Source organism: Pelodiscus sinensis, chromosome 2 (assembly GCF_052426305.1).
Source record: "Pelodiscus sinensis isolate ZL-2025 chromosome 2, ASM5242630v1, whole genome shotgun sequence".
In the NCBI taxonomy this organism is placed as follows: domain Eukaryota; kingdom Metazoa; phylum Chordata; order Testudines; family Trionychidae; genus Pelodiscus; species Pelodiscus sinensis.
Genome location: NC_143053.1, coordinates 2273456 through 2300285, shown reverse-complemented (window position 1 = coordinate 2300285; position 26830 = coordinate 2273456). Strand labels below are relative to the sequence as shown.

The window sequence follows — 26830 nt, the reverse complement described above, 5'->3', positions numbered from 1 at the left end:
CAGCGGGAGAGCACGGCAGGTACAGTCAGAAAACAAGGGGGCTCCCCTGCTCCATCAGCTGCTTATTAACGGCTCCACCTGCAGCTTCAAAGCCGAGCCCCCGCTTAGCAATAAAGCAGCTGGCGTAGTTCAAAGCCTGCCCTCAGCACACAGCGCAGCCCCGCCCCGGCCCGGCCCTTGTCAGCAGCAGTCCACAAGCAGGTGGGGAGGGGCCATTTCTTCAGAGGCGAGGGAGGCGCGATTTCCAGCAAGGGCCTGAAGCCGGAGCCCAGCTTCCTGCAACCAGCTCCTGCAGACCGGCAGGAGGGGGCCCGGGAGGGCTTTCCCCATGGCTGTGTGGCACACAGACCCGCTGCCCGGGCGGGGGCATCGCCTTCGCTGAGGCATGAGCACCAGACCCCCCCCCCCCCCCAAGAGCCCCAGTGCCCTGAGGACTGCACTGAACGGAGCGAGGTCAGGTGGGTTATACCTGCTCTCGCTCTGCACGGAGCCCAGGCACAGCACTGCTCGCCAGGCATGCAACGCAGCATAGCTACCCGGAGCGAGGCAAGAGCCGGGCGCCGGGACCTGCAACATGAGGATGGTCGTGCTCGGCTCCGTCTCCCTCACGTGCGGTGCGTCTGCTGGGGGTCTGCAACCCAGAGTCCAGCTCCAGGGGGTCCCCCGCTGACCCCAAAAGAGAGCCTGCACTCAGCTGGGCGTGACTCAGCACAACGCTGAATCCCTGCAGCCTTGGGGCCGGCATTCCTCAGAGGGCGGGGTGGCTCTGGAGCCCCGACTCCTGCCCACAATGACTGCCTTTCTGGCCCAGGATGTGCCCACGCCCCTCCGCGGGGGGACGTCCCAGCCCCTTGCAAGAAATTCTGTTCCACTGCGGGATCCAGGACTGATATTAGGGAACGAGGGACGTTGGATAGCGGTTAACTGAATAGTCGATTAACCTCAAGAATTCGTATTGGTTACTCGCCTGCTCTATAGTCCCCGGGGGCGGGGCCAGCAGCCAGTGCGCTCTGGCCCCACCCCGAGGAGCCCCCCGCCACTCCGCACTGCTGCCTCTGTCTTAGGGATTTGAGCAAGGGCCTCTATATTAGAAGCAGCAGCGCGGGGCGCCAGGCGGGAGCTGTCCGCACGGGGAGACAGTTTAAAATCCAGCTCCCCACACGGACCGGCTGCCTCTCGCCCCGCGGTGCTGCCTCTGTTCAGGGCGGGCGTGAGCCAGAACTGAGCCAGGCTGCTAAAAAACGTCTTGGCGGGGAAAGTGGATGGGGGGATGCACGCAGTCTGCAGCGTTAACCGATAATCTTTTGCTTCTCGGTTCATCGACTACACTGTTACATCCCTGTAGGGAGCTACCATGCGCCTCATTCCCATGCCTCCATTAGACCGTGATGCTGAGAGGTGACTCCAGACCAGCCCTGGAGTAAGAGCGAAGAGATACATCGGTCGTAGGGCCCTGCCCTGTCCCCCGTCATCCTCCAGCACTCCACAGCGGACGCTCTGGAGTCTCTCCCCCCGAGCAAGAGCTCTGCCTGGGGCATGCTTTTGCTGCGGCTGATCCGTTGGGAGCCGGGTTTCTTTGGGGGGCGTGGGGCTCTCAATGTTCCGAGCTGGCCCGATGGCGGAAGGCATTTGCGCAGAGCACTCAGCCAATCTGACTCTGGGCTCTCCTGGTCTGCTCGGGAAGGTCTTTGCACTTCATCTCCAGCGCTCACATGCTTCTCCGCGGCCTTTGTGAGCAGCAGGGCCCAGGGCAGCTGGCACGGCGGTGCACAGAGCCACATTCTGTCATCTAACGTGCTGAACCTGGACCCACTGGTAGCTCTGAAGATTAGAAAGGGAGATCAGAGGACGCCTGGCAGCCAGTGGCGGGACTGGAGCAAGAGCCTGCCTGTGTTCCTGGCATCGTACACAGTGGAGGCGGCAGGCAGCCATACCGCGTGCCAGCCAGCGTCGTGTGTCGTGAGCGAGCCCGCAGGAACCGCCGGGGAGGGAGGGACAAGTTGCCTAGCAGAGGGAGGTGAAGGGAGGCATTTCTACACCTTGACAACACCTAGTTATCCAAACAGGACCCCCAGGCTTCAAGTTCCCACCAGCAGGACTGGGGGCAGCCTGCCTCCAAGTATTTCTGATTTGTACTGCAGGGCAGGGCATGCAAAATACGGCCCGCGGGCCAGATCCGGCCCACCACCGGTCTGTGGCCCAGCAGGACCCTAGGGCAGGCTCCCTGCCTGCCAAGCCCCTGCACACCACTCAAAGCAGCCTGCTGCAGAAGCCATGTGCATCTCTCTGCCCCACACGCCAGTTCTTTGCACACTGCCCCTGCCCTCAGCACAATCTTGCAGCTCCCATTAGCCGGAAACCAGCCAATGGGAGCTACCTGGGCTGTGCTTTGCGCAGAGATGCACGTGACCCCTGCAGCTGGCCACTTTGAGCAGCATGTCGGGGTGGGGCATGAAGGGAGCCTGCCCCAGAGACCTGCTGGGCTGCTGGCCAGGAGTAACCTAAGGTAAGTGCCTTCTGGCCAGAGCCTGCACCTGGCACCCCACTCCCTCCTGGACCCCAACTCCCTGCCCCAGGTCACAACCCCTTCCCAGACCCTGCACTCCCTCCTGCACCTCTCTTCCAGATCAGAACGCTCTCCTGAACCCACCCTCCTCAAGGGGTGTAAAATCCTGTTTGACTGGCTACATGTTAAGTTTAGCCAGTTATCTAATTAAACAGGGTGGGGATGAGGGTTGCTCCAGCCCAACTGGGCTGGGATGGCCCCTCCGCCCGCCACAGCTGGACTGGAGTGCCCTGCCCATGGCGTGCCAGGGCCAGACCTGCCACAGTCGGGGGCTCCTCCAGCTGAGGCAGGCAGGGGGCTGCTCCAGCTTCCACCGGCTAACCATAACTGACAAGTCTCACCCATTAGGCAAGCAGGCTTTAAAAAGCCAGAGCAGTGCGACCAGGGGAGCGAAGCGGACAGGGGACTGCAGACAGGGGAGTTGAAGAGGGAGTTGGGCAGAGGGAGTAACTGATGGTGATGAAGACCCGTAGCGCTTGTGCCAGTACTTCTCCTGTCTCCTCCACCTGTGCCTGTATCCAGACAGAGAACCTGAGCATGGATGCCTCTACCCAGGTCCTGGTGTGGTCTTGCTGTATTTGTGGCTTGCAATTCCCACTGAGTGATCTCCAGGCTGGGGGAGACAACCGTTGTGAAAGGTGCCTGCTGGTGGAATCTCTCAGGCAGCAGGTGGGAGAGCTACAGGAGGAGGTGGCCAGGCTGAGGAGCATTCGAAGCCATGAGGAATTCCTGGACAGTATTCCTGTGGAGTCCACGGAGGTCACTGTCCTAGGATGTGGGACTGTTGACCAGCCACTTATGGAGGAGGCAGTGGTGCAGGGTGAGCACTGGCAGCTGGTTACTTCCGGCAGCAGGCAGTGTTCCACCCCTGCTCCTAACCCTCCCACTGTGTTGTTACATAACCGTTACACTTTACTTTCAGCAGGAGACAAGGAGTCACCCCCCACAGTGGAGGAGACCAGGCCTTGCACCACCAAGGTTGAGCAGTCTCCTGCCACCACTGCGAGGAGGAAACGTAGAGTAGTGGTGGTTGGAGACTCTCTTCTGAGGGGAACGGAGGCACCCATCTGTCGCCCTGACAGCTCATCTCGAGAGGTTTGCTGTCTGCCAGGGGCCCGTATCCGAGATGTTACGGAGGCATTGTCGAGGATTATCCGGCCCTCTGACTACTACCCCATGCTACTCATCCACGTGGGCACAAATGATACTGCCAGGTGTGACACTGAGCGGATCAAGTGTGACTACAGGGCTTTGGGAGTACGGGTGAAGGAGTTTGGAGCGCAGGTGGTATTCTCTTCTATCCTTCCTGTCAAAGGTAGGGGCCCGGGCAGAGAGAGGTGCATCCTGGAGGTGAATGCCTGGCTGCGACGATGGTGTCGCCAGGAGGGATTCGGCTTCCTTGATCACGGGGTGCTCTTCCAGGAAGGACTGCTTGGCGGAGATGGAGTTCACCTTTCCAGGAGCGGGAAGGCCTTGTTTGGACACAGACTGGCTAACCTTGTGAGGAGGGCTTTAAACTAGGTTTGTCGGGGGCAGGTGAGCAAAGCCCACAGGTAAGTGCTGAATGTGCGGGACTGGGAGATGGGTTGGAAATGGGGGGGACTACGGCCTATAATGGCAAGGAGAAAGGAGGGTCAGGGCACAACAGGGAGGCAAGATCAAATCAGTATCTTAGATGCCTATATACAAATGCGAGAAGTATGGGTAATAAGCAGGAAGAACTGGAATTGCTAACCAATAAATACAACTATGATATCATTGGTATTACAGAAACCTGGTGGGATGGGACGCATGATTGGAATATTGGTATGGAAGGGTACGGCTTGCTCAGGAAGGACAGACAGGGAAAAAAGGGAGGAGGGGTTGCCTTGTATATTAAAAATGTACACACTTGGACTGAAGTGGAGATGAACGTAGGAGATAGCTGTGTAGAGAATCTCTGGGTTAAGCTAAAAGGGGTAAAAAACGAGGGTGATGTCATGCTAGGAGTCTACTACAGGCCACCTAGCCAGGTGGCAGAGGTGGATGAGGCCTTTTTTAAACAATTAACAAAACTATCCAAAGCCCAAGATTTGGTGGTGATGGGGGACTTCAACTATCCAGACATATGTTGGGAAACTAACACAGCGAGGCACAGGCTATCCAATAAGTTTCTGGACTGCATTGGAGACAACTTTCTGTTTCAGAAGGTTGAAAAAGCTACCAGAGGAGAAGCTGTTCTGGATTTGGTTTTAACAAATAGGGAGGAACTAGTTGAGAACTTGAAAGTGGAAGACAGTATAGGGGACAGTGATCACGAAATAATAGAGTTCATGATCTTAAGGAAAGGTAGAAGGGAGACCAGCACAATTGAGGTTATGGATTTCAGGAAGGCAGATTTTGATAAGCTCAGAGAACTTGTAGGTAAGGTCCCATGGGAAGCAAGACTGAAGGGAAAAACAACTGAGGAGAGTTGGAAGTATTTCAAAGGGACGTTGTTAAGGGCCCAAAAGCAAACAATTCCGCTGTGTAGGAAAGATAGAAAATATGGCAAAAGACCAGCTTGGCTTAACAAGGAGATCTTGCATGATCTCAAAATTAAAAAGGAGTCATATAAAAAATGGAAACTAGGACAACTAACAAAGGATGAATATAGGCAAGCAACACGGGAATGCAGGGGCAAGATTAGAAAGGCAAAGGCACAAAATGAGATCAAACTAGCTACAGGCATAAAGGGAAACAAGAAGACCTTTTATAAATACATTAAAAGCAAGAGGAAGACCAAGGACAGGGTAGGCCCACTGCTTAGCGAGGAGGGAGAAGCAGTAACAGGGAACTTGGAAATGGCGGAGATGCTCAATGACTTCTTTGTTTCGGTCTTCACCGAGAAGTCTGGAGGTGTGCCTAACGTAGTGAATACAAGCAGAGAGAGGGTAAGTTTAGAAGATAGGATACACAAAGAACAAGTTAAAAATCACTTAGGAAAGTTAGATGTCAGCAAGTCACCAGGTCCTGATGAAATGCATCCCAGGATACTCAAGGAGCTGATAGAGGAGGTATCTGAGCCTTTAGCTATGATCTTTGAAAAATCATGGCAGACAGGGGAGATTCCAGAAGACTGGAAAAGGGCAAATATTGTGCCCATCTATAAAAAGGGGAATAAGAACAACCCAGGAAATTATAGACCGGTCAGTTTAACGTCTGTCCCAGGGAAGATAATGGAGCAGGTAATTAAGGAAATCGTATGCAAACACTTGGAAAGTAATAAAGTGATAGGGAATAGCCAGCATGGGTTTGTGAAGAACAAGTCATGTCAAACTAATCTGATAGCTTTCTTTGATAAGATAACGAGCCTTGTGGATAAGGGAGAAGCGGTGGATGTCATATACTTAGACTTTAGTAAGGCATTTGATACGGTCTCGCATGATATTCTTATTGATAAACTAGGCAAATATAACTTAGATAGGGCCACGATAAGGTGGGTGCATAATTGGCTGGATAACCGTAGTCAGAGAGTTGTTGTTAACGGTTCTAAATCCTGCTGGAAAGGGATAACAAGTGGAGTTCCTCAAGGGTCTGTTTTGGGACCCGTACTGTTCAATATCTTCATCAATGATGTAGATATTGGGATAGAGAGTACTCTTATTAAGTTTGCAGATGATACCAAACTGGGTGGGGTTGCAACTTCTTTGGAGGATAGGGACATAATTCAAAATGACCTTAGCAAGTTAGAGAAATGGTCAGAGGTAAACAGGATGAGGTTTAATAAAGAGAAATGCAAAGTGCTCCACTTAGGAAGGAACAATCAGTTCCATACATACAAGATGGGAAGCGACTGTCTAGGAAGGAGCATGGCAGAAAGGGATCTAGGGGTCATAGTGGACCACAAGTTGAATATGAGTCAACAGTGTGATGCTGTTGCAAAAAAAGCAAATATGATTCTAGGTTGTATCAACAGGTGTGTTGTAAGCAAAACTCGTGAAGTCATTCTGCCGCTCTACTCTGCACTAGTTAGGCCTCAGCTGGAGTACTGTGTCCAGTTCTGGGCGCCACATTTCAAGAAAGATGTGGAGAAATTGGAAAGGGTACAGAGAAGAGCGACAAGAATGATTAAAGGTCTAGAGAACATGACCTATGAAGCCAGGCTTCATGAACTGGGCTTGTTTAGTTTGGAAAAAAGAAGATTAAGGGGGGACATGATAGCAGTTTTCAAATATCTAAAAGGGTGTCACAAGGAGGAAGGCGAAAATTTGTTCCTCTTGGTTTCTGAGGACAGGACAAGGAGTAATGGGCTTAAAGTGCAGCAGGGGAGGTTTAGATTGGACATTAGGAAAAAATTCCTAACTGTCAGGGTGGTCAAATATTGGAATAAATTGCCAAGGGAGGTGGTGGAATCTCCCTCTCTGGAGATATTTAAGAACAGGTTAGATAGACATCTGTCAGGGATGGTGTAGACGGAGCTTGATCCTGCCTTGAGGGCGGGGGGCTGGACTCGATGACCTCTCGAGGTCCCTTCCAGTCCTATTATTCTATGATTCTATGATTATGGGTGAGGCTTACTGGTTAACCGGTTAAATGGTTAACCATTAATATCCCTAACTCCCTCCCAGACCCCGCACCCCCTCTTCCACCCTTCCTTCAGCGCAGAACCCTCTCCTGCACCCACAACCCCTCCCAGCCCGTGCACCCCAATCCTCCATCCCCAATCACAACCCCCTCCTGCCCTAGGTTACAACCCAACTCTTCATGTCTTCATCCCCACCCCGTCACAATTCCCTCCCAGGCCCTGCAGCCCACTCCCCTGCCCCAGGTCACAAGCTCCCCTTTATCCAAGCTCCCTCACAGACCCCCCTGCACCCTTCACCAAGCTCCCTTCTGCTCCCAACCTCCACCTCACACCCCCTCCATTAATGTCACAGAAGAGTGGGGCCTAGACCACATTCTTGGAGCGGCTCCCCATGAAAGAGGATTGCCCAGCCCTGGCCTAAGAGCGCTAGTCAGGCTCTTGGTCCCCACGGTGCCAGATACACAGCACACAGCCAGAACAAAGGGCTGGCCCCCGCCCCAAAGGCCTCCCCTAGAAGACAAGGGACAAAGGATGGATCTAGACAGAGCAACGGGGGAGTAGAAGGGAGCAGGACTGGTCAGCGGGACAAGCTGTGGTCCCAGCACATCAGCAGCCTTCCGCTATCCTTCCACACAGGGCGTTGTTCCCACGGGTGAGGGCAACCTGGGAGCCAGCACAAAACAATTTGTTTGGAAATGTAACAAGTGAGCAGCGAAGGCTGGAGCCACTGGTAGAGCAGGGCTGGGAGTCCAGACCTACCCAGCACACTGGAGGGGGCCAGGCCTTCCAGCCAGCCAGAGAGCTGTGCTTGAACTCGGAGAGGAGAAGGGGTGACAAGCTGAGAGAGGAGCTAGGAAATGATTTCTGCAGCAGAATGAAATGGCTAGAAGCGGGGCAAGACCAGAGTTCCCCAGAAGGTGGGAACAGTATCCAGCTGGCTATTCCAGGGTCTCCCCTGCCCCCTTCAGCCAGCGTCCTTTCCGTCTTGCCCCAGTCCTGTCTCAGCCAGTTGCTCTTCATCCGAGCGCTGACTTCATGCAGGCTTCGGAGCCCCAGCGATGGCGGCCCTGGCGATGAAAGAGGCAGCGCGTTGAGTTTCAGAGCCATGCTGTTGGCAGCTGAGCCCACGGTGTCTCAGCATGGATCCTGGCAGGCAAGGGCTTTCTGAGCCCTGCTCCGGCTCCCGCCACAGGGCCACTCTGTTGGATCGTAAGGACTCTTCAAGAACAGGCCCTGGTTCCTCCAACAGGCTGCAGACAAATGGCCACGCACACACTGAAATGCTTGGGTGAGGGAAGCCTGCCTGACACGCCAGAGGCAAGGAGCCCTGCACGGAGATGGGTTCAGGAATCCATTCAAGATCTCTCTGCCTCTTGCTCCTGGCAGCAGTCACGGGGCTGCGGATTCTGCCTCTCACCTACAACCCTGGGACAGCCCCTTTCATGCACGAGGATGCCGTGATGCTCCGCTTAGGGTGCAGGGCCACAAATGCCCCGTGATAGTTCCACATGAGAGAACACTAAAGGCAGCACCCGCATGCGTATCCATTGACGCTCCAGAAGGAGCCATTAGGGCACAGGCTAGCAACCCAGACGCACTTCACACGTATGTCCAGCTTTAACACAGCCATGCCGATAAGTTCACTAGGTAAAATACGGAATTCCCACCCACAGCTCTGGCCCTAGGAGACATACTGCCCTGGTCCTCTGGCTTTATGATGCTCCCGTGTCCACAGGGCAGGAGTGAAAACAAGGAGGAGATGGTGCACAGGCAGCCAGCTGAGATCACATAAAAAGGGAGGTTCACATGTAAATCAAGCGCGTACATGTGTTCTTCAAAACTCTTATTCCAGATGCAAGTACTAACATTCAACACGAGAGCCGAAGGAGCAAGGTAAGATCCAACCCACGTGGAATGAAAGGAAGTGCCTTTAAGTCCTATGCACGGCAATTGTGCTGTGTTCACCTCGCAGCCAGGTGAGCAGATGTTACGCCATAGATGGGAACATTGACTTTCAGCTCCTAACAGTCATGGGGTTTGGGATGTAACAATGGCGGAGGGTGGTCTGGAGGCAGATGGAACGCAGTGAAGGGAAATGAAGGCTGAATATCAGCAAGACTCCTCTGATCCTGAGCTATGTTAGTGTGCAGAGGGGAAGGGGTGGAAGCCAGAGGCTGAAAAAAGCTCGAGAATAGATTACACAGAACAGTGCTTCCCTGGCCTTGGGGCTAAGACTACGCAGGACCCAACGGGACTTCTCCCGATCAGATTTCCATGAGTACAATGAATTCTGCTGTAACCATCAGCTACATGCAGGAAAGCTAAGGGAAACAAAGGTATCTTTATAGTCACTGCCTTGGGAGAGTCATACGAAGCGCACCTGGGTTGGAAGGCGCTGGAGAGCATGCACATTTCCAATGTAAGGCTCCAGCACAGATGGTGTTTGGTCCACACGCTTCACAAGAATGTTCTCAATGTGAAATCAGACCAGACCAGAGGCTCTTCTCAGAGCCGGCCGCTCAGAGGAAGGCTGATGGGCAAGTTCTGTCACGGGCGTTTCTGACCCACCCCGGCGGAAGGTTTTAATTCTTGGTTTTCATTAACAACCAGAGTCAGAGCCAACTCACTGACCTCTACAGCACCACCCACAGGTTCCCTCACATTCATCTCTCTTAGGTATTTATACGGCCCCCCTCGTTAGCACTGCATCTGGTACCTTGCAAACTGTAACGTATCTTTTCTCATACGCGCCCTGTGAGGCAGGGCAGGGCTAAGCTAATACATTTTAACAAACAGGAAACGGAGGCAGAGAAAAGCAAAGTGCCTTGCCCAAGGTCACAGAGGAAGCCTGGAAACTGAATCCGGGTCTCCAGAGCCACAGGCTAGCTGCCCTCACATTTAACACGGCGCTCAGGTCCACGGGGACCAGCAAGTACTGCCCCTCCTGTAATGGTGCCACTGCTGCTCCCTAGTTACCCAGGATTCCTGGTTCTAGCACACTGGCTTGCCTCTTGTAGCCAAGAAGCTGGTGAGGGGACAGCCTGTCTCTTGGTCTTTGGCCAGGAAACCCAGCCCACCGCATCAGGAGAAGCTCCAGCAAGTGCAAGACGAGCCTGACGAGATTTAGATGCGGAGCACAACTAGAATAGCTCTCACTGAGAGATGCAGCCGTACACTGTGGGGGCCTCTGCCATTCCCATTCACTAAGGGGTAGGGATGTTAAATAGCGGTGAATTGAACAGTCGAGCAGCCTCATGAATTCTTATCAGTTACTCGACTATTCTATAGCCCCCGGGGGCGGGGCGGGGCCGGCAGCCAGTGCGCTCCGGCCTCTCTCCCGAGGAGCCCCCCGCCACTCCACGCTGCTGCCGCTGTCCCAGAGGCAGCAGCGCAGGGTGCCAGGTGGGAACTGGTCCATGAGGGGAGCCATTTTGAAAACCAACTCCCCATGCAGACCAGCTGCCTGTTGCCCCACGCTGCTGCTTCTATTAAGTGTATTAGGAGGTAGGTGTCTGAGCTCCCGGACCCGGCGTGAGCCGAAACTGAGCTGGGCTGCCAGCCCACCTACCTCCTAATACACTTTAAATGCAGAGCCGCAGCAGGGGTAGGTCCTGGATCCATCGCAAGCCAGGACAGAGACAGGCTGCTGGCCAGTCTGCTAAAAAATGTCCTGGTAGGGGATGAGGAGGGATGCATGTAGTCTACAGCATTACCCTATAAGCTTTTGCTTATCGGTTAATTGATATAGGGCATCCCCGCTATACGTCCAGAAAAAGTGGCTGTATAGCAAAAGGACGTAAAGCAGGGAATTTTTTTCCTGCGGCTGACTTCCATTTGTGCAAATTGGTCTTATTTTTTTGTGCAACCAAGAGTGGGGAATGGGAGGACTTAAAATGGAACAGTTCCCACAAGTGTCACCGAGGCTAGTGCGGAGCCAACGTATACCGGGGCGACGTACAGCGGGAACGCCCTGTACACTGTTACATCCCTAATAAGGGGAAGGAGAAATGTAGGGGGCCTTCACTGAGGTGGGGGGACTGAAGGCCCAAAGCTGGCCTTGCGGGGGCTTAGCAAATGGAGACTCGGGGGTACAAGAGAGCCCAGGAAGCCGGAGCTGCATGTTTCACTGAGGGTACATGCTGTGGCAGAGCCAGAGTGATCCATGTCTCCCCAGGCACTCGTGCAGGGTCTAGTGGAATTAATCAGTCTTTCCCATCACCCACATTTCCAATCCCAAGAGCTCTGCCGTCTCATCCGCACTGCTGATCAGAGAGAACAGGTTTCAAAGCGCACGGAGCCAAAAGGCTGAAGTGCCTGGGGCCACACTGGTTCCATAGGAACCAACCTTTCCAGGGTCCTTTTCCCTGAAATGGAGAGCCCCATCTCTCAGGACGGCTGCTACAAAGGAGCCCGCCAGAGTCTCCGCTGTTTATTTTCTCTCCTTCTAGCAGCAGCTCAAGCTGAGCAACGCACGGAAAGCCCTGGGAAAAGGAGACTGCAGCATACAGAGACGGATACCTGCATCTGATGAGCGTAGGTGCAGTGGTAAACTCCAACCTCTCTGCCTCTTGGTGACCGAGCCTCAGCCAGGAGGCCTCGCTTACACTGGCACATTTTGGCAACAAAAGAGTGACTTTTGTCAGTAAAAACACCCAGGGTATGTCTACACTACCCTCCTAGTTCGAACTAGGAGGGTAATGTATGCATACCGCACTTGCTAATGAAGCCCGGGATTTGAATTTCCCGGGCTTCATTAGCATAAGTGGGGAGCCGCCATTTTTAAATCCCCGCTGCTTCGAACCCCGTGTAGCGCGGCTACACGGGGCTCGAACTAGGTAGTTCGGACTAGGGTGCCTATTCCGAACTACCGGTACACCTCGTTTCACGAGGAGTAACGGTAGTTCGGAATAGGACCCTAGTCCGAACTACCTGGTTCGAGCCCCGTGTAGCCGCGCTACACGGGGTTCGAAGCAGCGGGGATTTAAAAATGGCGGCTCCCCGCTTATGCTAATGAAGCCCGGGAAATTCAAATCCCGGGCTTCATTAGCAAGTGCGGTATGCATACATTACCCCGCTAGTTCGAACTAGCGGGGTAGTGTAGACATACCCCCAGTTCTGGCAACAAAAACTTCCAGCCCTGCCAGAGACTTTTCTCTTTGCCCCTCCCTTTACTGTCAATGAAGAGCCAGTGTGGACTCTGCTGTTTGTTCTGTCCAGAGAACTGGCTTCTGCCACGATCCCACCATGCCTGCCCGGATGGCTCTGCTCAGCGTTCTGTGATTTCTGCTGCCCTGCAGGCAGGCGCACCCTCCCCTTTCAAAGCTCTGGGAAGTGTCTGCCAGCTGAGGAAGCTGCTCCAGGAAGAACAAGTCACTGGAATGCTCCTGTTCTGCCCTGCTGCTGCAGGCTGCTGCTGCAGGGGGAGGGCTGGAGGAACTGCTGTGCTGCTCTGCCATTCCTCAGCACGGAAAGCTCACAGAGCTACATGGGAGTCCCAAGGAGCACAGGGATCGGCTCTGCCTTCCCATAACACTGCACTGTGGGATACTTCCTCATAATGCTTTGCTCTATCTGATGACAGGGAGCTTGCAATGTGGCCAGGAAATGTCGACAACGGGAGGCAGAAAAAACGGTTTAACCAGTTTTCACTTTTGGCAACTTTTGCGTATCGACAGCACTTTTGTCGCCAGCCCTTCCCAGGGCAGACAGAGCCTGAGACAGCAGTTCTCTGACTGTTCCCGAATTCCTTCTGGGCCCCAATACCAGAGCTACACAAGGCCCAAGCGCTGTTTGGAGTTTCTGGGATTGTTGGGCAGCATTAATCACTAGAAGCTGTGAACCATGTGGAATTATTTCCATTGCCAGCTTCCCCTCAACTGGTCAATCCTCCACAATTCACAGCAGAGAGATGCCAAATCTAAGGATTAAATCAGAGCATTACTGGAATTACTCAGGGTTATATCACCTTAGCTCCAGAAGCTCACCCCACTCAAACTATACCAAGCTACTTCTCAGAGAGTTGCCTGTATCCAAAAACACCTCCCAGAACACCAAAAACCAAACAACAGACACAGGCCTGAGGACAATACCTTCCTTCTCTGAACTCAGCCCTTTGCACAACTGACAACCCTGAAACCAAAAGACAAACAAACCCTGAGCTGCAACTGCAATCTATGCCCTCGGCTAGCAAAAGAGAGTCAAGACTATCTGGCATTCTTAACAAAGGACAATAAACCATCCAAACTCCTACACGCCTCTGGATCTCTCGTTCCTGATACTTTCAACTCACCTAGCAATTTGTTACCCTATCAAGCCACACTCTGAGCCCAGCAGAGGAAACTGTCCTATCTCGAGGACTCTCCTTCTGCCCCATCGCTGCTACAAATATAATTCAGTTCTGTGGAGATCTGGAAGCCTATTTTCGCTGCCTCCACCTAAAGAAATATTTCCAACACACTGACGTACAACACACTGACCTTGCTGCTTCTCCCCGTCAATCCCACAAGAGGAAGGCTTCTATATGGACCTCTACTAATGGTCATAACAAGGGCCTAGACTTCTACATTGACTGCTTCTGAAAACGTGCTTGGGCTGACATTGTCAGCAAACAACATCATATACCCTATGACGTCGATCATGCAGAACGCGATGCTATGCACAGCCTCAACAACAATTCTAAGATCATAATCACAGAGGCTGACAAAGGGGGCGCTGTAGTCATCATGAACAGAACAGAGTATGAACAGGAGGTGACCAGACAACTCACCAGCACCAGATTCTACAAGCCTCTCTCCTGTGATCCTACTAAAGAATACCAAAAAACCCTGAAACAACTGCTCATGAAGCTCCCTGATGCTGCTCAGGACCAAATTTACACAAACACTCCCCCTAATCCCTGACCAGGAGTTCTTTATCTGCTATCCAAGATACACAAACCTGGAAATCCCAGACGACCCGTCATCTCAAGCATTGGCACACTCACAACAGGAGTATTCCGATTCGGAGACAATTTGTATCTTCAAGTCAGCAGCACAGCCATGGGCACCCGTATGGCCCCACAATATGCCAATGTCTTTATGGCTGACTTTGAACATTTCCTCAGCTCTCGCCCCCTAACTCTGCTTACATTACATCGATGACATCATCATATAGACCCACAGGAAAGAGACCCTTGAAGAATTTCACAGGGATTTCAATAACTTCCACTCCGCCAACAACCTCAGCCTGGATCAATCCATACAAGAGATCCGCTTCCTGGATACTCCAGAACAATTACATGACGGACAAATTTCCACCACCCTCTACCAGAAACCCACCGACCGCTACACTTACCTTCATGTCTCTAGCTTCCATCCCAGACACATTTCTCAATCTACTGTATACAGCCAAGCCCTCAGATACAACTGGATTTGCTCCAATCCCACAGACAAACACCTACAGGATCTATATAGAGCATTCTTAAAACTGAAATACCCACCCGGAGAAGTGAAAAACCAGACTGACAGAGCCGGAAGAGTACCCAGATATGAACAACTTCAAGACAGGCCCAAAAGAGAAAACAACAGACTTCTACTTGTCATCACCTCCAGCCCACAACTTAAACCCCTCCAATGCATTATCAACAATCTACAACCTAGCCTGGAAAATGGCCCCTCACTCCCACAGGCCTTAGGGGAAAGGCCAATCCTCGCCTTCAGTCAACCCCCAACCTCAAACAAATTCTGTCCAGCAACCACGCAGCACACCTCCATCATAATCATCTAGGAACCCACCCTTGCAATCCACCCCAGTGCCAGCTCTGTCCACACATCCACACCAGCGATTTCATCATTGGACCCAACAACATCAGTCACTACATAGGGGCTCAATTAACTGCACATTCACTAATGTGATCTATGCCATCAAATGCCAGCAATGCCCCACTGCCATGGATATTGGCCAAACTGGACTGTCTCTACGGGAAAAAATTAATGGACACAAATCAGATCTCCGAAAAGGCAACACACAGAAACCTGTCGGAGAACACTTTAACCTGCCCGGGCACTCATTAATGGATCTCCAAGTCACCGTGTTGTTTCAGGCCAATTCTACAAGCCAAATACACACAGAAGGGTTGGATCTTAACTTCATTTACAAGTTTAATTCTTATGCTAATGGAATGAACAGAGACATGGGCTGGCTCGCACGCTACCTTCCACATCCTAATGACTTAACCAACCAATGGAGGTGCTAATTGTTCTTATCAGCCTCTTGTAACTAGTTGAACAATCTACTCACTGTCTCTTCCCTCCCCCCCACTCCCACACCTTTTCCCTTATTTATTCTTGGATCTGGACGTCTAATACTCCAGTCATCTGAAGCAGTGGGCTGTGCCCACGAAAGCTCATGATCCCATCAACATAGTCTGTTAGTTTTTAAGGTGCTATCAGACTTTTCGTTGTTTTTTAAGTGACATTTTCCTCCACTTCTGAAAAGCAGCCCTGGATAGTTTTAAGTCACCAAGAAAAAAGTTCTCTGATGCCATTATTATTCTTATTTCATCCCCACCAACAGGGAGCCAAAGCTCAGATTTCAAATAATGACTGTTACACATTTTACTATTCCTCCCATTGAAAATTGCCTCTTGCATGAGCTAATGTTAAAATCTTGCTATGGTTCACAAATTGTGGTATAATGTAATTTCACTGAGCGCACACAGGAAGACAAAAATATCAGACATTCAGACATATACAAATATTTCAAAAGGGAGATATTTGTAAGTATTTGGATCTCAAAAAGGCCTTAATTGGTTCAAGATGTTCCGAACACAGACATGGTGGGCAATGAGGCTTCACAATAAGTCTTTGAAAGCTTGAGGAATTCTGTGGTTTTTGTGGGGGAGAATACAAGAGGGATCAAAATCAGCCTTATAAGGGGTCAGTGGTGGTAACCAACATCCTTGTAAGCTGTGCGCTCCTGTAGCCAGTCCAGAGAGATTTAAATGTCGCCCACAGCAAGGTTTTGTTTCTACTGAACATAAGAACGGCCAGCCTGGGTCAGACTAAAGGTTCATCCAGCCCAATATCCTGTCTGCCGACAGTGGCCCATGCCAGATGCCCCAGAGGGAATGAACATAACAGATCAAGTGATCCCTCCCCATTCCCTGTCACCCATTCCCAGCTTCTGACATACAGAGGCTAGAGACACCATTCCTACCCAGCCTGGCTGACAGCCATTGACGGACCTAACCTCCAGGAATTTATCTAGTTCTTTTTTAACCCTGTTAAAGTCCTGATCTTCACAACATCCTCTTGCAAGGAGTTCCACAGGTTGACTGTGCACTGTGTGAAGAAAAATTGGTGGTGCACATTTGCACATTCCTCAGTGAAATTAAAAATGTATTCTGCACATAGATGGAAAATCTTCATGTGGAAGGAAAAAACAGATAGAAATTGGTGGCAACCCAGGGCTCTGATTCTGAACAGTGATGCCCATGGACAGAGCTCTAGTGGACACAAACTCCTACCTGTAAAATGGCAGCCCCTAACAACACAGCACCTCCTACACCATGCTAGGTGGGCACTGAGGGCCAACAGTCATAGGGGAAAATACTGCAACACCTGCACCATGTCCTATAGCCTAGCACCTCCATACTACCACCATGCTGGGCATTGTAGTCAGACTTCCTCCAGATGCTAATCGTCTTGTCAGTTATTACCCCCTGATAGAAGTGATCAGGAAAAGATTAACTAGTGATTTCCAGCGTCAGGAGGGAGTTCTGAGTGGTAGCTGGAGCAAGCGACAGTCGAGATTCTCAAGGGTATTCCTAGCTCTGTCCCCACCTCCAACTGTGACCTCAGGCACTTCAATGCCTCAATTTCATCACCTGGAAAATGGGGATAATAATACAGAGCTGTTGTAACGATTCACAAGTGAATGCTTGCAAAGGGGCTTGGGATCCTTGCATAAAAAATATTACAGAGTATTATTTAAATCGTATTGCTGCAGAACTTAAAACCTCAGGGATCATGCCCGAGTCTTTCTAGCTGTTCTTCTCTTTCTTTTTTGACCTTCCTATTTATATTTTTATACTTCAGTTGCCAGAATTTATGCTCCTTTCTATTTTCCTCAATGGGATTTAACATCCACTTCGGAAAGAATGCCTTTTGTCTCTCATTGTTTCTTTCACGTTGTTGCACAGCCACGGTGGAGCTTTTAAAATAATGCATAAAATATTAAAAATATGACTAAAATGCTGTGTCCTCATGACAAAGTTCAGGTATAATAACCAAACTGATATTTCACAGCTGGAATCTCCCATCCATTTCAAGTCCCGTTACACAGATTCAAGGGACTCCAAGGTCAGGGGGACCAGTGTGACCATCCAGACTGACCTCTTGTTTAACACAAGCCAAAGACCCGCCCCCTCCCCACCAAAATTCCTAGAGCAGCACTGCTAGAAAACATCCAATCTTGATTAAAAAATGGCCAGTGATGAAGACTCCACCACGCTCTTGGCACACTGGTCCAGGGGTTAATTACCCCACTCAACCATACACCTTCTTTCCAGTCTCAACCTGCCCAGATTCACCTGCCAGGCCTGGGATGCTAGTCCTTTCTCTGCCACACTGGAGAGCCCAGTATTCAATATCTGTTTCCCATGGAGGTACTTAGACTGTAATCAGGCCACCCTTTAACCTTCTCTTTGTTCAGCTAGGTAGACCGAGTGCCTGGAGCTTGTCCCTGCAAGGCAAAGTTTCTAATAGTTTTTGTGGTTCTGCTCTGACCCCTCCCCAATTTATCATCCTCCTTCTGGAACGGTGGAGCCAATATTCCTGCAGTGGTCACACCACTGCCAAACACAGAGGTAAAATAACCTCCCTGCTGCAACCCCAAATTCCTGTTTATGCATCATCTAGCATGACTGGCCCCAGGTGTCCTCCTTCAGCGAAAGCTCTGTAACTACTGCCCTGAGTAAGTAGCAGCCACTGCCATTCAGCAGCAAGACGCCCAACTGGCTCCCCAGCGTACTGAGATGAGGCACAATTAATTACAGAAGGGAAACCAAACTGGTGGCACAAGCCTCTGATGCAGACCAGCGAAGACGAGAGACCTTCAGGAGGATCTGCTCACGCATACGTAGCCCTCTTTCTATTTCCCCAGGAAAACTATACCTTCCTCTTAGGCTTCTTATCCGCCACCCGTTCCCCACTGGATCTGGGCTGCAGCTGCATTGAGCTCTGCCTTGTTTCCTGTGAAGAGTCTGGGGACTCCTGTCCATGTTCATCTTGGGAACCGGAGGTTGGTGCATTTTAAATGAGTATCCGGCGTTAGACAGGACTGCATTCTGACCCTGCTCTCTTGCTCGATCAGTCCGACCAGTCCACAGGCACCGAGATTGGTGATCTCTCACTCACAGACCTTGACGTGCTGACAACGTCCTTGGAACAGAGCCCTGCAGGTTTGGTGTGGCACTCCAGCTAAAATAGATCTCCATGTTTCACAAAGACAAAACAGCAAAATCGGTCCCAGGTCCACCTGTGACACCAATCTCTGAACAACAAAACTGGTGAATCCGTTTCCTGCTTTTGCTCTCTGGGTTCTACCTTACCAGCTCACAATTCTCACATGCAGGTTCTCTATCGGACTGGCATCTCGGCGTCTGCCATGGGCCATTTACAGCCGACAAGGAATCAACATAATCTTAGTAGGACAACCACATGCAGGATTTATTCAAGCTGTATCCTGCCCATATTGTTGTACTGCTGCGAAACACAGACACTGCACTGCGCAGGCTGAACAAAGCTGGAGGCTTTCCCCACAAAATGTCAACAGCACATATTGGGCGTAATGTGGAATGAGTGCGTCCGTCATGCAGATGTTTATGGTCGTTGGGGTTACAGACTACTAGGACCAGTGTCCGCAGGTGGCACCTTGGCTTTTCGCACATTTGGCAAGGATGTCACAAGATGTTCCAGCAAACGCCATTCTCCGATGGCTTGTAACAGCCAGGATAAAATTCCACCAACTAAGGGGTGAAGATGGCCCATGAGCTCATCAAGTCTGCTCCAAGGCTGGGCTCTCAGGCTGTCAAGTTTTCACAGCTGAAACGGACCAAATGGCGAACGATTGCTATGGCCGCCTGTCCGGGTAAGCGCTGAAGAAAGCTGAGGAGTGACCAAGCTTAACCAGCTACAGTGACTGAGGCACAGGGAGACCAAAGCAGAGGTCCAAGGCCACAGTAAGCCTGACTGAAGGGCACAGCCCAACGGGGACAGGAAGCAGCATGGTGACAGGAGCATGTTGGTCAGGGTGCACTCGCACTTCACGTGCAAGCAGAAGGGCAAAGCAAAGCTCCCCTCTTGGCACCTCGCCTCACACACTGAGAGAAGCAGCAATGTCAGGGAGAAGGCGGTGGGAGGAGCAAATCTCCATGGGGCCCCAGGACAGGCAGGGCAGGGGGGCTGCAGGGAAGGAGGTACACAAGCACAGGTGGGGGAGCATCCCAGGACTGGCAAAACACATCCATACATATTACAACCTGGAACTGTATCTACTCTCCACCCCAGGTCGGAGAGGTCACGGCCTCAGACTTAATTTCCCTTTGAAAGGACAATATTGGCAGCACATGGCCTAGGGCATTAGCATTGATTTCACATTCTGCAGGAACAGAAAGTTATTACCTTGAACCTTGGTTAATGTATAGCCCAAATGCTGCCCTGAGCTGTCCTGGGAAGGGCAGAGAAAGGCATGTGCTGCATTACAGACGAGTGGCAGGACCAGCTGGGCCGGGCAGAGCTCACTGCAGTAATCAGCTCAAGAGGAAAGGAAAAGTGGTTCCAGGTTGCAGCTATCAGTGGTTTCCATCCGTCAGCACTGAGAGGCCTCCCAGGAGCCAGGAGCTTACAGCATTGCCCTCTCCCTAAAAACAAGAACAACAGACACTTCTATAGCACAGCTCCATCAGCAATCCAAAGGGCGTGGCTGGACCAAAGCTATAGATGCAGCACTGAGCGCAGCTCCCTCTCCGGGGGACACGGCAGCAGTTTAACACCACTGCCTTGCAACCTATGACGGATATTAAAGGAGAACTCCCTCACCAGAGCCCTGCGTGGATACAAAATTTGTACTCGCGTCTGTAGCCACAGAAATGAGCTGCGGGTATCCATATCCCCATCTGCGGACGTGGGTACCCGTAGATATAAAGCAGATATCCACAGATTTGCAGGGCTCTATCCATAACCAGCTGAAATCAGAAGGGGAAGTTTTAAGGAGACAAAATTAACTTACTTACATTGGGTTTTGCAGATGACACTGAGGTGACTAAGCCAGTTTTTGAGAACAGTACCATAAAACCTTTAATCCACATATAGTCACTGTGGCGTAGCGGGGGTGCTGTCTGCTCTGTGACCCGGGGTCCCCCTACACTCAACGCACCGTCACAGTCACGCCCTCGATTTTACATCTTACCCACAAGATAGCCCCCTAAATCTGCACTAGGTGTTGGGGTCAATCCAGATTTGGATTAGAGCAGTGATCCTCAGACCTCGGTGGCTCAGGAGCCAAATTAGCAATCAACAGTATCCAAAAGAAAAACAGTAGTGTGAATTCATCATTTCATTTCCTATACTATGATAAGTTGAAACAATATATGTACTGTTCCACCGCAAAATGACTGACCAAGTATTATCATTTTATCAGCTACAATTGATCAACAGTAAAAGCATCCTGATGGGTTAATAACTTAGATCAATAAATAATTAAATCACAGTGATGTACTGCAAAGAGCCGCAGGACACACATAGAAGAGCTACCTGTGGCTCTCCAGCCTCAGTCTAAGTATCACCAAAATACAGTATCCTCTGCCGAATCATACCCCCCTCCCTGCAGCACCATCATGGGAGATGAACGTTATTCCTGATGGAAGGAAGAGTCTCCTCTCCATTACCAACACCACTTTTAGCATCACCTGGATCAGGGGTGGGCAAACTTTTTGGGCTGAGGGTAAGGAGATTATATGGAGGGCTAGCCAGGAAAGACTGGGGGAGGCTATGCCTCTCCAAAGAGCCAGGCATGGCCTGGTCCTCACCTGCTATCCAACCCCTCTGCTTCCCAGGAGTCCCCCGGCCTATCTACCCCTCCTCCCCTCTCCCTGACCCAGCCCCTAGGATCCCCCATCTCTTATCCAAGCCCTTTCCCCATGGCCACCCCCCAGGACTCCCACCACCTACCAAGGCTGTATGATGGTAGGTGTCATGGGCAGGGCTGGGAAATGTGTCCTCCATGAGAAACCAGGCCAGTCCTTTGAGCTCCTGAAATCCCTTCCAGCAAGGCCGTAAAGGAGATCACCGCCATCACCCAGTATCCTAGGAGCACCCTCTCTCTGGGTGGAGAGGGCGTTCCCTAACTCTGACCGACTGCTGCAAAGGCAGGGAAATGAGATCTCCTCAGCCCTGGGGGCGTGTGGAGCGGGGAATCTGCCCCGCGACTCTCTCAACTCTCCACTCTCATCAGCGGCCTTGCCCGCAAACATCAGAGCGAAATGCCCACCCCACCCCTTCCCAGAGCAGCCCCAGGGGCACAGGGGGAGGGGTGCCCCTCACACCGCCCAGCCCTGAGGGCTTCCCTCCCACGGCCCCTGCCCCACAGCTCCACACCAGCCCATCACCCCCAGAGCATCGGGGCAGGCACATCCCCACACACGGGGAGACACAGGAAGCACCCCACTGCCTCCTCCTGCCATGGCCTGGGCAGAAAATGGGAGACCCGCCCCCCCGGCGGCCCGCACCCAGGGAACACGGGGCATCGCCCCCCAGCCACCATGGGGCCTGGCAACAACCTCCCTGCATGCTGCCCCCCCGCACAGCACCGGGGCCAGACCCGGGAGAACCGCCCCTCCCCCACGGCACGGGCCCCTTGCCCCTCCCCCACGGCACCAGGGCTAGACCCGGGAGAACCGCCCCTCCCCCACGGCACGGGCCCCTTGCCCCTCCCCCACGGCACCAGGGCTAGACCCGGGAGAACCGCCCCTCCCCCACGGCACGGGCCCCTCGCCCCTCCCCCAGGGCACCAGGGCTAGACCCGGGAGAACCGCCCCTCCCCCACGGCACCGGCCCCTCGCCCCTCCCCCACGGCACCAGGGCTAGACCCGGGAGAACCGCCCCTCCCCCACGGCACCGGGGCCAGACCCGGGAGAACCGCCCCTCCCCCACGGCACCGGCCCCTCGCCCCTCCCCCACGGCACCAGGGCTAGACCCGGGAGAACCGCCCCTCCCCCACGGCACGGGCCCCTCGCCCCTCCCCCAGGGCACCAGGGCTAGACCCGGGAGAACCGCCCCTCCCCCACGGCACCGGCCCCTCGCCCCTCCCCCACGGCACCAGGGCTAGACCCGGGAGAACCGCCCCTCCCCCACGGCACCGGGGCCAGACCCGGGAGAACCGCCCCTCCCCCACGGCACCGGCCCCTCGCCCCTCCCCCACGGCACCAGGGCTAGACCCGGGAGAACCGCCCCTCCCCCACGGCACGGGCCCCTCGCCCCTCCCCCACGGCACCAGGGCCAGACCCGGGAGAACCGCCCCTCCCCCGCAGGACTGGGCCCGGCCCCGCGCTCACCTGCCCGGCGGGGCGGCCCGGCCCGGGGTGACAATATGGCGGCCGGGCCCAGGCAGCGGCGCCGCTGGAGCTGAGGGGAGCGGCCGCTGCAGGGCCGGGCCGGGCCGCCAGGGGGCGCCAGAGCCTCGCCCGCGGCCACTTCCGCATCCCGCCGGCCCGCGCCATAGAGTGCGGGAGAGAGAGCGGCTCCGCCGGGGGGCCGCCTGGTACCTCTTGGGACCATAGAGCCCGGCGCCCGCCTTGTGCCCCGCGTGGGGCGCTGCCGGGCCCCCCGCTGTGTGTGCACCCCCCGCTGTGTGCACCCCTGCTGTGTGTGCACCCCCAGCCCTAGCACCCCCGCTGTGTGCACCCCCTGCTGTGTGCACCCCAGCCCTAGCACCCCCGCTCTGTGCACCCCCAGCCCTAGCACCCCTGCTGTGTGTGCACCCCCAGCCCTAGCACCCCCGCTGTGTGCACCCCCTGCTGTGTGCACCCCCAGCCCTAGCACCCCCGCTGTGTGCACCCCCTGCTGTGTGCACCCCAGCCCTAGCACCCCCGCTCTGTGCACCCCCAGCCCTAGCACCCCCGCAGCACCCCCCTAGCACCCCCCGCTGTGTGTGCACCCCCAGCCCCAGCACCTCCCACTGTGTGCACCCCCAGCCCTAGCACCCCCCGCTGTGTGTGCACCCCCAGCCCTAGCACCCCCCAGCCCTAGCACTCCCAGCCCTAGCACCTCCGCTGTGTGTGCACCCCCAGCCCTAGCATCCCCCGCTGCGTGTGCACCCCCTGCCCTAGCACCCCCCAGCTGTGTGCACCTCCAGCCCTAGCACCCCCGCTGTGTGCACCCCCCGCTGTGTGCACCCACAGCCCTAACATCCCCCGCTGCGTGTGCACCCCCAGCCCTAGCACCCCCCAGCCCTAGCACCCCCGCTGTGTGCACCCCCGCTGTGTGCACCCCCAGCCCTAGCATCCCCAGCTGTGTGTGCACCCCCAGCCCTAGCACCCCCGCTGTGTGCACCCCCAGCCCTAGCATCCCCGCTGTATGCACCCCTAGCCCGAGCACCCCGCTGTGTGCACCCCCAGCCCTAGCACCCCCCAGCCCTAGCACTCCCAGCCCTAGCACCTCCGCTGTGTGTGCACCCCCAGCCCTAGCATCCCCCGCTGCGTGTGCACCCCCTGCCCTAGCACCCCCCAGCTGTGTGCACCTCCAGCCCTAGCACCCCCGCTGTGTGCACCCCCCGCTGTGTGCACCCACAGCCCTAACATCCCCCGCTGCGTGTGCACCCCCAGCCCTAGCACCCCCCAGCCCTAGCACCCCCCAGCCCTAGCACCCCCGCTGTGTGCACCCCCAGCCCTAGCATCCCCAGCTGTGTGTGCACCCCCAGCCCTAGCACCCCCGCTGTGTGCACCCCCAGCCCTAGCATCCCCGCTGTATGCACCCCCAGCCCTAGCACCCCCAGGCCTAGCACCCCCGCTGTGTGCACCCCCAGCCCTAGCACCCCCGCTGTGTGCACCCACAGCCCTAGCACCCCCAGCCCTAGCACCCCCGCTGTGTGCACCCCCAGCCCTAGCACCCCCTCTGTGTGCACCCCCAGCCCTAGCACCCCCAGCCCTAGCACCCCCGCTGTGTGCACCCACAGCCCTAACACCCCCAGCCCTAGCATCCCCGCTGTGTGAACCCCCAGCCCTAGCACCCCCAGCCCTAGCATCCCCGCTGTGTGCACCCCCAGCCCTAGCACCCCCCAGCCCTAGCACTCCCAGCCCTAGCACCTCCGCTGTGTGTGCACCCCCAGCCCTAGCATCCCCCGCTGCGTGTGCACCCCCTGCCCTAGCACCCCCCAGCTGTGTGCACCTCCAGCCCTAGCACCCCCGCTGTGTGCACCCCCCGCTGTGTGCACCCACAGCCCTAACATCCCCCGCTGCGTGTGCACCCCCAGCCCTAGCACCCCCCAGCCCTAGCACCCCCCAGCCCTAGCACCCCCGCTGTGTGCACCCCCAGCCCTAGCATCCCCAGCTGTGTGTGCACCCCCAGCCCTAGCACCCCCGCTGTGTGCACCCCCAGCCCTAGCATCCCCGCTGTATGCACCCCTAGCCCGAGCACCCCGCTGTGTGCACCCCCAGCCCTAGCACCCCCAGGCCTAGCACCCCCGCTGTGTGCACCCCCAGCCCTAGCACCCCCGCTGTGTGCACCCACAGCCCTAGCACCCCCAGCCCTAGCACCCCCGCTGTGTGCACCCCCAGCCCTAGCACCCCCGCTGTGTGCACCCCCAGCCCTAGCATCCCAGCCCTAGCACCCCCGCTGTGTGCACCCACAGCCCTAGCACCCCCAGCCCTAGCATCCCCGCTGTGTGAACCCCCAGCCCTAGCACCCCCAGCCCTAGCATCCCCGCTGTGTGCACCCCCAGCCCTAGCACCCCCGCTGTGTGCACCCCCAGCCCTAGCACCCCCAGCCCTAGCACCCCCGCTGTGTGCACCCACAGCCCTAGCACCCCCAGCCCTAGCATCCCCGCTGTGTGCACCCCCAGCCCTAGCACCCCCAGCCCTAGCATCCCCGCTGTGTGCACCCCCTGCTGTGTGTGCACCCCCCGCTGTGTGTGCACCCCCAGCCCTAGCACCCCCGCTGTGTGCACCCCCCGCTGTGTGTGCACCCCCAGCCCTAGCACCCCCCGCTGTGTGCACCCCCAGCCCTAGCACCCCCCGCTGTGTGTGCGCACCCCCAGCCCTAGCACCCCCCTCTGTGTGTGCACCCTCAGCCCTAGCACCCCCCGCTGTGTGCACCCCCTGCTGTGTGTGCACCCCTAGCCCTAGCACCCCCGCTGTGTTTGCACCCCCCAGCCCTAGCACCCCCCACTGTGTGTGCACCCTCAGCCCTAGCACCCCCGCTGTGTGCACCCCCAGCCCTAGCACCCCCCTCTGTGTGTGCACCCTCAGCCCTAGCACCCCCCAGCCCTACCACCCCCGCTGTGTGCACCCCCATCCCTAGCACCCCCCAGCCCTACCACCCCCCGCTGTGTGCACCCCCAGCCCTAGCACCCCCCGCTGTGTGTGCACCCCCCGCTGTGTGCACCCCCAGCCCTAGCACCCCCAGCCCTAGCACCCCCCGTTGTGTGTGTGCACCCCGAACCCTAGCACCCCCCGCTGTGTGTGTGCACCCCCAGCCCTAGCACCCCCGCTGTGTGTGTGCACCCCCAGCCCTAGCACCCCCGCTGTGTGTGTGCACCCCCAGCCCTAGCACCCCCCGCTGTGTGCACCCCCAGCCCTAGCACCCCCGCTGTGTGTGTGCACCCCCAGCCCTAGCACCCCCCGCTGTGTGCACCCCCAGCCCTGCACCCCCCCGCACCCCAGCCCTAGCACCCCCGCTGTGTGTGTGCACCCCCAGCCCTAGCACCCCCGCTGTGTGTGTGCACCCCCAGCCCTAGCACCCCCCGCTGTGTGCACCCCCAGCCCTAGCACCCCCTGCTGTGTGTGCACCCCAGCCCTAGCACCCCCCCCCCCCCCTAGCACCCCCTGCTGTGTGTGCACCCCAGCCCTAGCACCCCCTGCTGTGTGTGCACCCCAGCCCTAGCACCCCCGCTGTGTGTGCACCCCCAGCCCTAGCACCCCTCTGCTGTGTGCACCCCAGCTGTGTGTGCACCCCCAGCCCTAGCATCCCCCGCTGTGTGTGCACCCCCAGCCCTAGTGCCCCCAGCTGTGTGCACCCCAGCTGTGTGTGCACCCCCAGCCCTAGCACCCCCGCTGTGTGTGTGCACCCCCAGCCCTAGCACCCCTCTGCTGTGTGCACCCCAGCTGTGTGTGCACCCCCAGCCCTACCACCCCCCGCTGTGTGTGCACCCCCAGCCCTAGTGCCCCCAGCTGTGTGCACCCCAGCTGTGTGTGCACCCCCAGCCCTAGCACCCCTCAGCTGTGCCTGTGCACCCCCAGCCCTAGTGCCCCCAGCTGTGTGCACCCCCAGCGCTAGCACCCCCCAGCTGTGCGTGTGCACCCCCAGCTCTAGCCGCCACCCCAATTATGTGTGTGCAGCCCCCAGCCCTAGAAGTTGTCATGGCATGTTGGGGGGGTCCCCAACCCTGCACCCCCATCCGTGGCCAGATGTGACTCTCAGCCCGAAAGTAGAACAGAAGGTTTATTGGTCCATAGATGCAGTGTA

General features: G+C 55.5%; 1 protein-coding gene across 2 annotated transcripts in view; it reads right to left on the bottom strand.

Moving 5' to 3' along the window:
• Positions 1-22842, bottom strand: part of LOC102460464 (casein kinase II subunit alpha-like) — a 55055-nt gene extending 32213 nt beyond the window's left edge. The window contains exons 1-3 of one of the 2 annotated variants that reach the window (XM_089776098.1): positions 22705-22805; positions 21323-21511; positions 19775-20013 (exon numbers count right to left, since the gene is read on the bottom strand). The gene's annotated coding sequence lies outside the window, so the exon portion shown is untranslated. Of the gene's footprint in view, positions 1-19774; positions 20014-21322; positions 21512-22704 lie in introns of both variants that reach the window. The other variant, XM_075916828.2, reaches the window with a different exon arrangement.
• Between the last annotated feature and the right edge of the window lie 3988 nt (positions 22843-26830).